Source organism: Balearica regulorum, chromosome 1 (assembly GCF_011004875.1).
Source record: "Balearica regulorum gibbericeps isolate bBalReg1 chromosome 1, bBalReg1.pri, whole genome shotgun sequence".
NCBI lineage: Eukaryota > Metazoa > Chordata > Aves > Gruiformes > Gruidae > Balearica > Balearica regulorum.
In genome coordinates, this window is record NC_046184.1 from 121,262,628 (window position 1) to 121,279,951 (window position 17,324).

The following is a 17,324-nucleotide window of genomic DNA, read 5'->3' on the forward strand; positions in this document are numbered from 1 at the left end:
AAATTGGGTTGGCACCAAACGGGTCAGCATCTCTCTGTGCCTGGCCAGGCGCTTCCTCTGATGTCCTCTCCTCTCCCCTTCCTCTCCGGCAGGTTTCCCTGCGCACGCAAGTGGCAGCCACCACTCCACTCTGCCTTGGGATTGATTATTTCTCTCTCTCTGGCCTCATCCATTAATGACGCACATCGATTCAAATGCTGTTGCTTTTTACTTCTCTCCCTCTCTCTCCCTCTTTTTTTTTTTTTCCCTATTCCCCCTTTTTTATGACGCATGAAGTCAGAGTTGTCATTATTCTATATTTGCATGGATTAAGCTGCCTTCATCATCTATTAGCTTCCAAATGATAAGAGCCCACATGCAGGCTCCCTTGTTATGCATGCTGCCTCTGCTTGCCGTTCCTGATTACTTCTGGCCCATATTCTAGCTCTAGGAGCCAAACGGCTGTCTCATGCAGAAATGCCTCACAAACGATTTTTTTAAGATGTTCTTTTCAGAAAAGGAGATGTGTTTTCTTCCACGTTTGTCTGTCTTGGCTGCCTTCTGCGTTACCAAACTCTTCAGGCTTCCTCTCAATTTTTCACGTTTTCCTTTTTGGCCCAGTAAAATAGTGATACGTGAGATGAAACAACCTGATCTATCTGTTGATCTCATCCTTTTATTTGCATACCTAACATCTTTGGGGGGTGGCGGTTCTGAAGTCTTTTACAGTAATTAATGTCCTATCTTCCCACTTTAAAATACTTCCTGTTATTTACTCAGCTTGTTGGTTTAAAATAAGATTAAAAAAAAAATAGACTATCCTGGAAGAGGAGTTAGAGAGATGAAGAAATGCAGGAAAATAGACAGAGATGATTGATAGAAGAGGTCTTTCTCCCCTTCCCTTAGCTCCTGGGATCCAATGGATTTGTCTGCATTGAGAAGCTGCTGTGTACGGACGCAGTTGTCTACCCGGTAACCAGCAAACCTGGCAATATCCTTGAAGTCTGTAACAGCTGAGGTTTGACTGACCAGATAAAAAGCTCTCTGATAACGGAGGTGAGAGGATGACCTACCAGAAATACCCTCTTGTGGTGGGGGACACAGCCCATTAGCAGGTTGGTGGTGGTCTGTGCCTGGGGAAGGCAGGACAGGCTGGAGCCCACCAGGGACACCCGCTGCCTCCTCACCAGGCGTGAGGTGGAGCTACATGGCTGGGGGTGGTGTTGCCTGGAGGGCTGGAGGTCCAGCAGGGAGTCTGCAAGAGCTCAGTATCGAGCAAGGGTTGCTAGTGGTTTTCTAATCAAATCCGGGTTTGCTATTGCTTCCATTTATTGGTATTTTATGCATGCCACTAAATGATGGCTTTGAAGCAAATAATAAACCAGCTTCCTCTTTCCTTTGATGCACATACAAGTCAGTAAACACAATTCCACTGAATTTCATCAGCCAATGTCATATGGACCTGGAGAAAAAATGTGAGTGCCAGGCAGCAAAAGGCCAAGGCCAGCCAGCAAAGGGGGTGAAAATCTCTCCTTTATACTCTGAGGCTGTCATCTGTGCAGAACTGTGCCTTTCTCCTCTGCCCTGCTGTGCCCTGGGCTGTCTAACTCCCTTGGGGCAAAACTCACTCCCAGGGGTAGTCATCCTGATCAAAAGCATCTTCCAAGTAGGGCAGAGACTGCTTATTTATCAAGCTGGGGCTGGGAAGGAGGAGAAAAGCATGTTCGCATGTAGGGTGAGCTAACAATGCATTGTTTTGCTAGACCTGGAGCATAGGGGAGGGGTGGCTGGAGAGAAGTTTGGGCACAGTGCCGCGCTAGCATGAGGACGGTGTTCTGCCTGGAAGCTGCCATGTATTTTGTTTTCAGAATGAATGGATTACTCACTGAAAAAAAAGGGCATTTTAGGTCAAATGAAACTCTTTTCAAATTTAAACTAAAGAAATGCAGAGTTTGTATGCTAAAACAATCCAGAGGGAAAAAAAATCAGAACTAAAAAACCTCAAAGCATTGTTGGGTACTTTCAGAATTAAACATCTGCCTTCTCATTTTCCAGTCATGTTTTGTTGATCAAATGTGATTAAACCATGACTTAAAGGTTACTAAGACATAAATAAAAAACATAAAGCAGCTTCTCCAACTGAAGTCTCTTTCTTTGCCCAAGAAAATGGAAGAAGGCAGCTCAATCCCTGTCCCAGACATATACCTGGGGACTTCATGTGAGAGCCAAAGAGGTTACCTCTGCTTTTTGGGGTGTCAGGCAGGCACAGATAGGCTCACCCTGACAGCATCCTGAGCTTCCTCCATCCGTTCGGGGCTTAGGCACTGTATTAAAGTTACCATGGCTTTCTGATGGGGGCCGACTTGAGCCTGTGCTGTCAGTATGGACATCCCTGCTGAGGCAGGAAGAATGTGCATCTTCCCCCCAGTTCCCACAGCTCTGCCTCTGTCATTCATAAAAATATCTGTACCCCACAGGAATAAGATTCCCTAGGAAAGGACAGATGGACTCAGGCACTCTGGGATAATGAGGTCTCTGTGTCAGGGACAGCAAGATGGAAATGACTTTGGAGGATTTCAGGATCCCTACACTGCTGACATTGCAAGACTGAGGGACCAAAACAGCACCAGGATTGATGGATGGTGAGGCATTAAGGACGGAGGGAAAGTATCCAAGGTTTCAGCTGCAGAAAGCACCAGGGTGTGCAGGATATTTTTCACTGTGCTGTCCTCATTACTAAGCATTGTACTCCCTGAAAAACATTTGCCCTTTGAAGCAGCTCCTTGTGTGAGGAGTCCCCTGCAGCCCTGCTCCACCCTGTCCCAGGTCCCCATGCAGCCCTGTCCCTGCCTGCAGGAGGCTGGGAGAAAATCAGTGGCCGTCACTTCTAATGCCACCTGAGGAGCGGCTAATGGAAATTTGTTTTGCATGGAGCAAGCGCTACAGGACCTGATCTCTGTGTCTGGCATGCTGCAGCAATTACATATATTATCATCTTTAAGTGTTACAAATGGCTCAGAGTGTCATTAACAGTTTTGCCCATGCAATTCATCACATGAAGAAGCCAAGTCCCTACATTTCTGAGGGAAGACCACCATGCAGGATGGAGAGAACTGCTCAGGCACCAGAGAACCCCTGCGTAGCTCCCCTGATCCCCCTGAGAGCCAAACTCACAACACATAGAAATACTGGAAGCCCAGCCTCCAAAATAGCCGTGGGTAGCACCAAGCGTCCTCCCAGCTCCCATGTTTTCCTTGAGAGCTTGTGCAGTTCAGGCTGGTGCATGGCTGCAGCAGATGAGCCCCTGCCTACGAAGGGAAAGGGACCAAGCAGCATGTGAGCCCCATGGTTTGTGGCTCTGCTGCCTGCTCTGGACGAAGCATTTGGAAACAGCTTACAGACATGTTGCAAAGAGGCTGGAGCCCAGACCACTAAGAAGGTGGCAAAGCAATGGAGGAAGGAAAAAGGTAATACCAGTATGGGCAGCAGACTGGGAAGGTGCTGCTCTACCAGAAGGGCAAAGCAGTGACCTGCTTCCAGGCATGGACTGCCGTACCATGGCATGCAGCAATCCTTTCCACAGATGATCATGCAGGGACAGGAGGCAGGCAGGCAGGCTTTTCTCCTGGGCTGATGTGGTTTTGGGGCACGCAGCAGGTCGGGTACAGTAGAGGCCCAGGGCTGGGACCTGCCCTGGCTGGGACCAGTACAAGGGACAGTAGAAGACCTCACACAGCCTGTGGGTCTCACCCAGGGCACGGGTCCCCACCACTCTCCTGCTCCTTGCAGCAGTCATCCGATTATGGCTAAGCTGCGCCTGGCAGCATCGCCCTTGCTGGTGGTACTGGCCCCCACCCTGCATTGCTCCCTTGCCAGCGAACAGTCTTTGTGCAGGTGCTTACCTCTGCATCTGCACCATGGTGCTTCCTCCACAGAAAAGCCATTTCCATGTCCTCTCCTTGCTGCTGGCTCTGCAGCCCTCCTTGACAAGGTGTCTTCCCACTTCTCCTTCCTAAAATGCAGTGACCAGCTAGCTGGACAAGCTAAAACTGGCAGGACCTCATGACAGATAAAACGTACACTCGACTTCAGCTTAAAAACTCTTTTAGAAGCTCTAGAAAAACAGCCAAAATGCATTTGGCTTTTTTTTTTGGGAAATCCTCATTTCTGGAGAGGAGCAAATGCCTGGAAAGCATTTGCTGAATGCAGATGTTGATTTGCATTCTGGGGTCTGACAATTTCCTGAAAGTTAAAAAACAGACAGCAAATAAATCCAGAACATACTAGCCAAACTCACATCAGTTTCTTGTATATTGAGTTCAGTGGGACTGAGACTTTTACCTCTTACTGTAAAACTGCCTTCTGATGTCAGGCCTAGAAACGGTTGCCCTACGCAGGCAGGAAAGTAAAATGGCGGCAGCCTGTGATGCTGCCTCAGCTCCTGCCAGCTGAGCGTGGTCCAGGTGATGCCTGGTGAGAAGGGCGGAGGGAGGAGAGGGTCTGCGAGGACCTCCTCGCCGTCTCCACAGCATCCAGTGCCATGTTTTAATGCTGGGGATTAATGCGGGGCTGCCACGAGTGGGAGAGCTTTTGCATGTTGGGTAACTGCCTGGGTGAAGCGGTGCATCGACGCTGCACTTCTGCTAAAGACGGTGGGCAATTAGATCACGGCTTAGCAGAAGTAAAAGTCAGTTTCCAGATAAGCAGACTGTAACATGTGGATTAAAGTTGTCAGTTAATTAAAGAGGCCAGGGTTTAAGCCGTGGATAGGGCTGCGTTTAGTGAAGTAATACTACAAGAGATAGTGCCGTTCTGATGAGCCGGGAGGAGGATAGCATAGTGCAGGGTGTAGAGATGCTGGGTTAATTACCAAAACTAATTACAAACGCAATGTCTGAGGGCTCCAGGCCAGGCTCCAAGCCTGTGCGCTGTGGAGCAGACACTGGGGGGCAGACCTCAGATTCGGGGGCAGATCTTCTTCCTGTTCAGGCGCTGATCAGGCTTGCTGCAAGCACCGATGGAGCAACTAACACGGACCTGAGAGGTTGGCATGGAACCTTCTCTAACCCTAGAAAAAGCGATGGCCTGGTGGATTGACAGGGCTTCCAAGCAGAGATAACACGTTTTATTTGCAACCTAATTGTCCTTTGTCTCTTTTTAACGAGCAGGAAATTTCTGCCCAGACAGGCAGCTCTGGGGCAGAGCTGGCAGCACGCCTGGCTGGCGGGAGCAGCAGACCTCCGGGGTGCACAGCCACGTGCACCATCTTCATAGAGAACAAGAAAAACGGGCAGCAAAATTTATCTGCCTGGGGCAGAAAGAAACCCATGGGGAGCCCTGCTTTGCAGTGGATGGCAGCCTCACTTCACACATCAGAGCCGTTCAGCATTTCATTATAGTTTTGCATTCTTTAAATGGGAGGTCTGTGAGAAGCGCACCAAAAAAGGCAGACGCCGCTTTGAAGAGCTCACATTTGAAGCCAGGATGTCCTGACTCATCCACACACATTATACCTAGGTGCACTTTAAATCTCATGGCATTTCTTGCGCAAAAGCAGCATCTTCCTCAGTTGCGCCCTATGCTTCCATGGGCAGTCAGTACAATTCACTTTAAAGTGAATAAATAAAAACAGATTCCTAATTCTCACTGCTCCTAAATGGCAGCAGACAATCCAAAATGAGGTTAAGTTTGTTTCTAGTTTTCTCTTACGGCAGATTTCTCACAGCAGGGCAACAGCTCAGGCAAACGACGGTGCACAGCAGTACCCTCCAGGATGAGTCACGCCAGCTCTGCCTCTGAAGGAGGTGTAACTCTGCGCTGGGAGTAAAAGAAGAGGTTGTAAACTTCAGAGCATGAGAGTGGAGGATTTAAATAAGGGTCAAGTCAGATAAAATCCACCTTTCTTTTCAATTAGATCATGAAAGCCTCAAGCACCCTGCCAAGTCTCCCTTGGCTTGCTCCCCTTATTCTTCTCCAGAAGTGAGAGCTCTTCCAAGCCGCCCTACAGCCCGTGGAGCAATACGTTACTTCTGAGATGGGCTGATAGCGAAAAGCCAAGGTGGAATAACTAATGTCAAAAATTGTGTATTTTGAGCTAAGTATCAAAGAATAAGTTAAGTTGGAAGGGACATCTGGAGGTCATCTGGTCCCACCTCCCAGCTCAGAGCAGAGCCAGCTTCTCGGTTAGATCGGGTTGCTCAGGGCCTTGTGCTCTTCATTTGTGACTGTCTCCAGAGATGGAGATCTCCTGGCCTTTTTGGACAGCCTCCCCCTGTGCTGAACCACTCTCACGTAAAGCTAACTGGAGTTTCCCCTCATGCATCTTGTGCCTACCCCCCCACACTCCTGTGGACATTCAGAAGGGGCCTCGCTCCGTCTTCTGCACGAGCTCACACCAGGGGGACTCACTGCCACCAGGATCCTGAAATCCTCTCCTGCAAAGCTGTTTTCCTCCCCATCAGTCCTAGCCCTCCCTGCTGTGTGGGCCTCATCCATCCTGCTTGCAGGATTTTGTACTTGTCTTCAGGGAGCTTCATGATGGTCCTGGCAGCCACTGCCCCTGTCTGCAGCCTGCCCAGGGGGCTCTGAGGAGCAGCCCTGCCCTCCGATGTCCCACCAACCCCCCCGGTTGCATATTGTCCCCACAACTGTTGAGGTGCCTCCTGCCCTACTGCCCAGGTGGGCAATGAAGACAAGGACCAGTACCAGGTCCATATTGACCCCAGCCTCTAGCTTATTCCCAGCAAGACATGACACCTGGAGGACATCAAGGTCCTCCTAGTGCTCTGTGTGTGCCAGCGCAGCCCTTCCTTGCACTTGTGTGGGGATCTGCAGATCATCTCTCCTCCTGGGTAGCTTTCTATCCAGGGCTGCACAGCGCGCACCAAGCCGTTCGCAGGATCCATCTCGCATTTCTCGTGCGCTTGCACTGCAAAGATCTCAGTGCCCGTTACGAGCATTGCACCGAAACTGATTTGAGGGTGAAAGCTTCAAGAAATTTCCCACCTAGGGCTCCAGGTTGAAACACTCTCAAAGACAGAAAATTAATTCTGCGCCTCGGGAGAGATTTTAAATATATTGCCAAGACTGAAGACTAAACCGAGAAACTCCAGTCTTATACCAATGTATGACAGATAGGTGGTACTTAGCTTGATCTATCTGAAAAAAAAAAAAAAAAAAAGTGCTTATTGATGGCATAGGAAATGGATACTAAACTTTTCCAGCTCCACATCCCTGTCATTTAATGTTCTTTTTCTGTTTCCTTTACTGTACGTTTCAATGTATCTCTATTGCAAATTGAGACCAGTAACTGCCTGTGAGGGGATTCAAAGGCTAACCTGGGGAACAGAGCAGTAGCAGTGAATTGTACTACTGTGGAGAGATTATAGATTTATGAAGCCCTTTTGAAATATTAATCAATCAGGACAATCTCTCTTCCTCACTCAGGTAGACATTATAATTTTCATTTTTTAAAAAAGAGGAAGGTAGGAAATATAAAACTTCTCAAAATATTATTCACTAAGACAAGGGAAGACCTGGCAAAGCTGGCAAGGGAGTTTGGCCCTCAGCTCCCAGGCATTGCCCAGACAGGTTGGGATCGCCCTCCTCCTCCTTGCAGAGCAGAAAAGGGCAGTGTAAGTGGCCATGAGCACAGAGGAAAGGTCTGAGAAAACTCTCCCGTGGTGGTTAGCAGAGATTTTTCTCCTTTATTATTTGCTGCATGTGCTCATTCTTTAAATGGACTGTGTTCATTAATATTGTGCAATGGCAGATTTAGTAAAACTGCAAGATGAAGCGGGAGAAGGAACAGCTGGTATTTACAGAGATTTCAACCTGCCAGGGAGACCATTAAACAACCTAAAGAAGAAACAGTCCATGTACAGAAAGGTAAAAGATTACCATGAATGACTATGGGAGGAGTAGGAAGCAAATAATTATTTTTTAAGTCTGCTTACTAAAATAAAGAAGAGGGAAAAGGAAAAAAATGAGGTCAAACTGGATTTGCTTTTCCAGTCACATATGAAAAATGAAAAATTTCATTTGGAGTTGTTACAAAATGCTTTACTGCATCCAAAATAGGACATTTCATTTGTTGAATGATGTCACCCTTTTTAACCCTTTAAATGGTGGCCTATGTATCTTTAAGCAAAAATAAATGCATAGAAAATCCTTCAAACTGTATTTTCCAGAATGTTCGTTATATACTCCTCAAAAAACAATTCTCAGCTCTACTCCACAAAGGCTTGGGGACAAGGGTGAAGACATCATTTTGTGGACATTTGACACAGCCAGTTCTTAACACCCTGAAGTGGCCAAAACCCAAGCTGCTGAAGGAAGAGGCAATGTAGTAGTTTGTGCCTCAGAGCCATGAAGTCACAGGGCTCGTTTCCAGGCATGCACTGTGCTTTAGCAGATCCCTGGAGCATGCACTGAGAAACTTTATGTGAACTTAGTAATAATGAAGTGATTTAGTCAGAGACAGAGTAAGGAGAGGAAATGCCTCTGTCATTGTCCACTTTCAGTACAGACAAGCATGCCAGAGACTCCTTCCCGTCCAAGTTTTATCTTGACAGATGTCTAAAATACGCAAGAGCTAAACTTAGTTTCCCCCATGCGGTATGGTAATTTATGGGAGTTCAGGTTTATTGGATTAGTATGCAGCAACAAATAATGCAGCAAACCAGCAAATACCTTGGGGCTGGGGGCCTCAGGGACAGAGGCAGTTAAAATACGTAAGGCACGAGAAAATAAACTACTTTTAATCTTGTTTGCTGTTACAAAGGGAAAAAAGTAGCAGGTAGAAATTGTGGATATCATTGATATGCTGACCAGATTAACAAAGGGGAACCAGCCATGTCGCTGGTGCTTCAGCAATCGATCTGTCCCAGGGGAAAGGTAGGTGGAAGGATGGGGAAAGAAGGAGAGTGGGATTTGTGTGTGCTTGTCTTCAGGCCCATCTCCTGTATCAGTGCTTCTGGAGATGCTGGTACAGGAGAGTACCCTGTCTGCGACTTGGTGAGGAGTCTGGAAGGGATGTCTTTAATTTTGTTATAACCCTTTCCCTCCTCCCCCAGAGGCTACAGGCTCTGTATACTGCTTCCTCAGAGTTGCATTTTTGTTATTATAGTTGAATAAATGTTTCAGTCACTAAAACCCAGTCAGTAACAGATGGGAGGAAAAAACCCCCCCTTAAACAAGGAGAGAAACTATAGGGGAATGTTGTCAAAAAATAATAGAAAGCACAAAGGTGTCCCCAATCTGCCACAGCACGGGAGAGACCTCCGGGCACCCAACCCACCTCCAGCATCCTCGCCATCCCTGTGCACCTCTCTCTGCCCAGTGGACAGCTGTGGCCTCCGTGATCTTCCTCTAGCAAGAGGCTGAGCCTAAAGCCCGGCTCTCCGGGGTGACGTGATTGTTCACGAGGGCTCAAGGAGGAGCGTGCAAGGCATGTGAGAGGATTATATCACCAGCCTCTGAAGAACAAGGGCACCGGCAATTGTATTACTGCTGTTCTGGGGTGGGAAGTATCCAGTATTCACATTTCCATTTCAGCCATGGCTACTATCCAACATAACGTAATGGTCTCCTTTGTTTTAGTTTCCAGATCATAATGGACCTTAGTATAATAACTGAAGACAAATGAAAACACATTAGCAAAAATGGATGCAGAATGAAAATCTTGAAAAACAGCTTTATCCGAACAAATTGAATCCAGGAGTCCCTTGATGTCTTTGATACCACCCTGCAGTGTGTTGGAGAAATGATTTAGCAGTGCCTGCAGGCATATTAGTTTCAAATGCTTCTGCGCATTGGTAGCTGTTCATTTGTGAGATGGGCATGTTAACCTAAACACATCCAAAATGCCAGGATTCACTGCTCTTTCCCTCCAAGTAGTGGAAAAATGACTGGATGCCTGGAGCCAGGCATGGCTATTCTAGTTTCACTAGAACTCCCCTCTTTTTTCCCAGCTATTTGGCCTGATGAACTTGGATTAGGTTGCCTAACATCTCATGTTTTCCTGGTGTGCTTCGGCCAGACCATCGGACTCAGCTGGCACTGGCCACGGGATGGAAACCAAGGGTGTGCAGGGAACCTGCCACAAGAAGCCAGCCTCTCTAGTCATAGCGACAAGAGAAGGACCTGTGAAGGAAAATAAATAAGTGTTCAGGTCAGAAACTACAGTTTTACACCAAAGCATGCTCTGGCGAGGTGACAGCTGCCAGGTGGCACACACAGCCAGCCAGCTCCAGGTGCTTGCACCCTGGAAATTTGGAGAGGGACCCATCAGGGGCTTGATTTCCCTTTGTATGTGCCCCTCCATGCAGCCCCAGCCCCAGCCGCACCAAGGGCTGAGTTTCACCTGGGACTTTCCTCTTGCGGCTCTCCCAAGCATGCAGGCAGAGACTGGATCACCCCGTGCCCCATCCAGGGTCCTTGCCTGCTTCTGGCCATGCTGTTTTGTAAACACTAACTTCAGTAGCTATTTTTCCACTGCTTTTCAAACCAGTGTAGCCTTGGCAGGAAAGACGACACTGGTGGTCAATCTATGCAGAAATATCCCAGCACTCCACGCTTGCTGGTACGGTTAAAACAGCGGTTCCCGCCCCTTCGGAGTTACACCAGTGTAAAAGCGCTTCCAGCAAACACTGCTCATTTCTGCTTGGGAAAGAATAACCTACCAGCAGGTAACAACTTTCTTTATGCCTGTGGTATTTGGGTTTTCACTGAGATGGTGACCCCTGCAGAAAGCCCACCTGAACCTGTGGGTAGTGCAGGGCAGCTCCTAACACCAGCAGCAGATGAAAGCAGAGGCTGCATCGACCATTCCCTCTGAAACCATTTTAGCTCACAGGCTTCAAAGGCTAATGGTAACTCTGGCAAGCTGCACAGTGAGCTTGTTAGGGAAAATCTGCTGGTGATTCTCACACCTTTGCTCACCCCCTGGGACCTCCTGAAGTCACTTGTCCTTCTGAGGTGACAGTGGCGCTGCATGCCCCCTCGCACAGAGCTGGGGGGTGAGAGGGCTGCGGGCAGCCTCTGAGCATCATCGTGGATGAGCAAAGTGATGAAGCCTTTGATAAAACTTGGGTTGTGGGTAGATGCAGACAAGTGGTGGGTTTGATAAAGGTGGGGAGCACCTCCATGGGAAAGGGGAGGGTGGTCCCGCTGCAGAGGACAGGTAGTTGTCAGGGCAGTGAAGTACCAGCTCGTGCAAACCTGTGCCACTGTCTCCCTCCCATACCTCCACCATGCAAAACTTCTGGGGGAAGATCCTACCGTGCAGGAAGGGCTCACCTCTGCTGTTTGTCACTACAAACTGTGAAAACACACTCGTCCCATATGGAATGGTGCATAAAAGTGACGGTGCCTGCAGAACTGCCAGCTCTCTGTCGAGGAGGCTGCTCGCTTGCCCGCCTGGCTCAGGGCAGCCACATCACCTCCCCGCTAGCCCAAGGGTGACACGGAGCAGGATGTGCTCCCAGACCGGCGGGCTTTTCCCTGCAGAGTTAACCAAGATTTATAAAGTTCCCGATAGACAAATTGCTTTAGGAAGCCGGGCGTGGTAAATGGTTGTCGGTGACTAATCGCAGCCTGATTACAGAGTAGCGGTTGCACAGGTATGAATCAGAACCCGCAATTGCCAGCCCGCCGCCTGAAACCTCCCCCAGAACAGGGGCTTTTTCTTTTCCGGTTTGATAAAATCGAGCCATTGTGTACCGGTGACAGTTCGCTCCTTAAACTCGTCGAAAAAAATATAATTATGGTGTATTCAGGGCAAGGAGAAAAGGATCAATATACAGAAAAAGAAATAATTACATACAAATGCACAACCCCTGTGAAGAGAGATGTTTTGGAAATTTCAGGAAGGAGGAGAAGAACAGGCCATTTCACTTTTGTAAATCTGTCTGATACCGGCATCTACAAATGCATTTCTGTCATGGAGCAAAACTGTCTCCAGATGAAGCCCCTTTAAAGAGGATGCCTTTCCCCCTGATCTGGGGATCCACAAAGGAACATGAAGCCACCATGGGCTTCAGAGCATCTTCCTCTCCTCCGTGGGGCAGTTTCACTGCCCCTTCCTTATTTTTGTGCCGAAAGGGCTGAGGGTGCCAACCCAACATTTCCTTGAAAGCGTTTATCCAGTTTCCAAAGCTGAGCTTACAAACCATGGGCTCTCGCTTCTCGCTGGGGGTCCCGGGCAGGTGCAGAGCAGCCCCCAGCAGTGACCCCTCAGAGCGGCTCAGCAGTCGCCCGGTACCTGTCCAGGGAAACCAAACCCACCCCCGGCCATGGCAGGCACCGACAGGCAAAGATCAGCATCTGCCTGCCCAGGGAGGGGGCCTGGAAGGAAGGAGGGAGCAGCCCCCCAGGAAGCAAGAGCCACCCCCCCACCACTCAGCCAGTTCCTGCCTCTGCTTTGGGAGCTGGGGAAGCTAGCATGGGAGGCAACTGGGAGACATCATGGCTTGGCCTTTTGGGGGACGTTTGCCCCCAAAAATTGGGGAAGGAGTAGTCATCGTCATCTAATTTCCCATGTAGACACAGAGAAAGCAATGTTTCAGAGAGGTGTAAAATGCACCTCATGAATAAGAGCTGGATAGTGATAGGACAAGGGGTAATGGCCTTAAGCTGAAGGAGGGTAGATTTAGATTAGATATTACGAAAAAATTCTTCTCTGGTGGTGAGACACTAGAACAGGTTGCCCAGAGAAGCTGTGGATGCTCCCTACCTGGAAGTGTTCAAGGCCAGGCTGGATGGGGCTTTGGGCAACGTGGTCTAGTGGAGGGTGTCCCTGCCCATGGCAGGGGGGTTGGAACTAGATGATCTTTGAGGTCCCTTCCAACCCAAACCATTCTGTGATTCTATGATTTGAGTGCTAAACTGAACTTCTTTCAGGACTTCTGCAAATGCACAGAGAAGAGATGGCCAGTGGAGATGTTTACTGTAAAATGCATTTTAGGAACACTTCCCCATTCAGACATTAACTACAAATGCTAAAATGAATGTGTTATCTCCCTGCTTTATTTTTTTAAAATCACACACACTGTTCTCCACTTGGAAGAAATAAAGCCCTTTGTGTATCCTCATTTGCAGATCTTTGTGCTTGCCATCCTGGAATTACCATCCAGGAGCTCTGCAATAGCTAATTAAATTTTAATCCCCCACTACTCAGCACATATGCACATAATGAATGTCCACCCATACGTGCGCCTCTTTGTCACCTGAAAGCAACAATACTCACCTCCTATACGCACGCGTACGTGTTAGTCAGTGCTATGACATATTGCTTTGGGCCATTATAGGGTGGTCATACTTCAGATCCAAGTCGTGTGACTCGTTAATTGACAGACTCAGGGACCAGACAAGTTGGCGCTTTGTCATGCAGCCTCATATGCCGTCAGTAACTGGTGCTTCGTAATACAGTACTAATATTCCCACCAAAATCCATATGCTGTTTCTCTCTCTCTCTCGGAGACACCAGCCCCATAGATGGCATTTCACTGCTTCCCCTGCAGACAAGCAAGAGGAAAATTTTATAGCTGAGTTTAAACCAGCATTTTTTTTTCTTCATGGAAGTTCTTGTTTTGTACAAGCTGGTTCCTTCTTCCTATACACAGGGCCTCGATAACATTTCTTTCATGTGTGGATACCTAAAACTTGGGCTTGAAAACTACATTCAGTATCTTAAAATAAGTAATCTGTTTTTCATAATACTTTAGTTCTAGGGAACTTCTGCTGAAGTTGTATCTCCAAAAATCAGGTCATTTATTAGGCAATGGAGCTAATGAAGGTTGGCATCTTATGAATTTTGTTATATAGTCTTACACCTCCTGCCAAAATAATCACAGTTCATCCTTAGCCCAATCCCCCATCTAAATCTCTGTCCTTACCACAACATACCTAGCAAAAGGCAGGTGTGTTGTTTCTGAGCAACACGTGCATGAACTGATGAGTGAGATTTGGGTGCCAAACAGCACACTCACCAACATTGCCACCTGTGCTTCACATCACCAGTGGTCCCACTTTGAGGACCTCTCTCGTCCACACAGCTACAGACCTTTCTAAACCACATGGGAGCTTCATTCTTTTGAGATACCCTGCACTTCTGCCAGGTTTGATAGAATTTGGTTGATGAGTTAAAGAGGGAATGGAGACAGCCTAGCCAGTATAATCCTTTTATTCTTTGAAAACTAGCTAAAACACCTGGCACTTGTTGATGTAAGCTGGGCTCACCTGCAGCCATGCAAGAGCACAGAGAAACACCGGAGCCAGCTGTCACCTATCAGCTGAAATATGACAGAAGATGTCACCTAGTCCCTTTGGTAGTCCAAGAAGGTTGCAGGCTTGTATTCAGAAATTAACATCCAAACAGGCAAACGTGAACACACTGTTAGCAATGGTAGAAGTTCTTCTAGCAAACTCTCTGCTGAAACAAGGTGAGCAATAAGTCTGGGCAATCTGCAGAAACCTCTGCTTCCTCATCAACACAGAGTTTATTCTCTCTTGAAAGTCTTGTGCCAGTTAGTCCAGTGTGTGTTTCTCCTGGTCCATCCCCTCTCAACCCCTACAAGGGTAGGGCAGTTAGTGATGTGAGCAGAAATCTGAGATCGATGGATTTCACCTCATTTTTTTGCCTCTGAAAACAAATCTGAAGCCAAGTTTTATGGGGCAGTTCCCTGTCCTTATCAGCTTACAGGAGGTTCAAAACATGGACAGTGCACACAGTCACATAGGCATCAGGAGTGGGGAACTTAAACCTTACTTGTTCAGAAGATGCAGCATTGCAGTCTCAAAGAGGTGTGCAACTCTGAAAATGTCCTTAAAACAATAACTTCCAAATCAGGCAGCAATAATAGGTTTTCCCACTCTGGGGTCTCTGAGGAGTTATTAAATACAATTTTCCAGACTCATTCAAATGTCAACTCATTACAGCCTGTGCAAATAGGAAGGCAGACCGTGGGATTTGTGGGGTTTTTATAACTATTTTTATATTAAATCTATAAAATGTATAAAGGAGCATTAAGCTCTGTTATTCTCTCTTTTTTTTTCCTCTCCCCATAGCTGCCCAACCTCTTTTTGAAAAGGATCATTCAAAAGCAGCCAGATAATAAAGGCTGGATGAGGATGTTCCAATCCCTCCTTATCCACTTAAAAATACAATATTTCAAAGGCAATTCTGGAGTGCTGCTTTTGGCAGCTAGAGCTGCAGCTACAGTAGAAACCTTTCAGTGGGTCAGGCTGATGGATGGTCTCTTACATCAATGAGCCAGCTGTCCCCATTAGGAGTGGGAATCATCTGAGCAGCCTGAGGAGACTTTAAAGGAACATTTATCATATAAAGAAAAAAAGGTGCCTTGCACTTGTATGGCTCTTTGCATGAGCAGATCTCAAAAGGTCTGCAGAGAGGAGGTCAGTTTTATTATTAGGCATGGAGAAGTGGAGACCCTCCCCTTAGCCTAGATGGGTTTACTGAAAGTCCCGCTGTGGTCTGAGCAGCAGAGCTGGGACTAAGACATTTGAATTCCAGTTTGGTGCTAGCCCTGTTTCTTCATCATCGTCCTCCTCCTCCTTGAATCTCCTCATCGTCCTCCTGCCCATTCCCTGTGGAGTCACAATACCTAACTAGAGACATGAACACACTTGGCCTTTATTTCTCCCTCTTCCACAGCCACTTTTTTCCAAGCATTTTTGAGTGGTGATTCTGCAGGCTGGCAGCAAATGTCCTTTTGATGAGTTTGTTGGACTGCCAGGGCTGTGAAGACATCTCCAGCATCCTCAGCTCTCCCTCTCTGTCCTTTCTCTTCATGCGCCGGTCCCCACTGAGATGTCCAAGTGTGCACCACCTCCACCACAGGACCTACTGCGGGCTTTGCTCTCCCAGATACTCTAGGGCTACCTCCACTTCTACATGTACTACACATCAGACCACCTCAAGGACTAATGTAGTCTCACCACCTTTATCAAAATTCCAGGCAGCAGCCAGGCAAAGTCCAACATTAGTCTACTTTAGGGGGCAAAAGGGTGTTTTGTTTCATTTGTAAGGTTTTGACAGTCTTCATCTCCTTGAAAACAGATGAGCAGACTTCATATAGAATGGTAAAAACTGAGTTTGCTGCTGAGGGAGAGCAAGAAACTCCTCTTGTTTCAGCTGAAAAGTAAACTACCGACAAAGTTCTAAGCCACCAAAAATGGTCTTGAAACAAATGCTGAAGTTCTTGCAAGTTCTTTAGGCTTGCAAGAGTCCCTGGGGCTTTGAATTCCTCAATTTCTCAGAAGTCCTGGGTTTTTAAAAGAAGTACAGTAGCAGATAAACAGGATTAGGGCCTTTAAGACCAGATTTATAAACCTTTCCAGGGCTACCCAGGCTGTGTCCACTAGATGGTTCCTAGAAAATTAGTCTCCCTTAAGATTTCCTGGCTGGGTGCAGACTTAAAATTTAATTTTCTTTAATAATAGTCCCACAGAGTAATTGTTTGCGCATGCATGGACACGCTGAGATGGATGTGGTTATTTGGCTCATTTAATTGTCTTTGCGCCAGGAATCTGGCAAGAGGACCTGCTGTGTCAAGTGGTGTCTAATCTCCCATAAAACCTAACACTTCTGGCACAAACACTCAAGCTTGCAAGTTTTAAGCACCCTTCCTCACCAGTTATACAAGCCGTGTGTGATCTTCCACGTGCTTAAAAAAAAAAAAAAAAAGGCTGTGAGTTGTCTGACCAGCTCTGTCCTACCAACACTTGCCCTGCCATCCCATGTGGACCTGGAGCTACGCGGCCAGCTCGGCAATGCAAGCAGGGGGCTCACACCTGGTGGCTTTATCCAAACCCCACTCACTCCTTTTTTTTAATTATGGATCTGGACTTTAACACTGGTTAAAAAAAACACAAAACAGTTGGGAGAGGAGGGCTTTCTGATGGTAGAGAAAAGATTGAAAATACTAGTGCTGTAACAACTGAAGGCAAATAAAATCAACTCAGAAATACGTACTTTTAATAGTTCATAACTTGTAAGTGACTCTCATGATTCTGGGGGTCAGATTGGTGCTTAAAAGCCCTTTAAGACTGTTGAAGACTATGTGCCCAAATAATGCATCACTTGACCATTCTGCTGTCTCTTAGGGCTGTGACTGACCACACAGATACAGCCCGGTGCCTATTTTTGTGCCATCACCGCTTCTGTTCATGGTCTTATCAAGAGTTCTGTGAAAAGGGGGAGTTTCACCAAAGCATACAGGTAAAAAGCTAAAAAATGTAGTTTCAAGACCAATTTGAGCTGACACCAGATTTAAAATGCTGCTGAAAAACACGGCCTTGCCTTCGGGCACCTGATCTCATTGAAA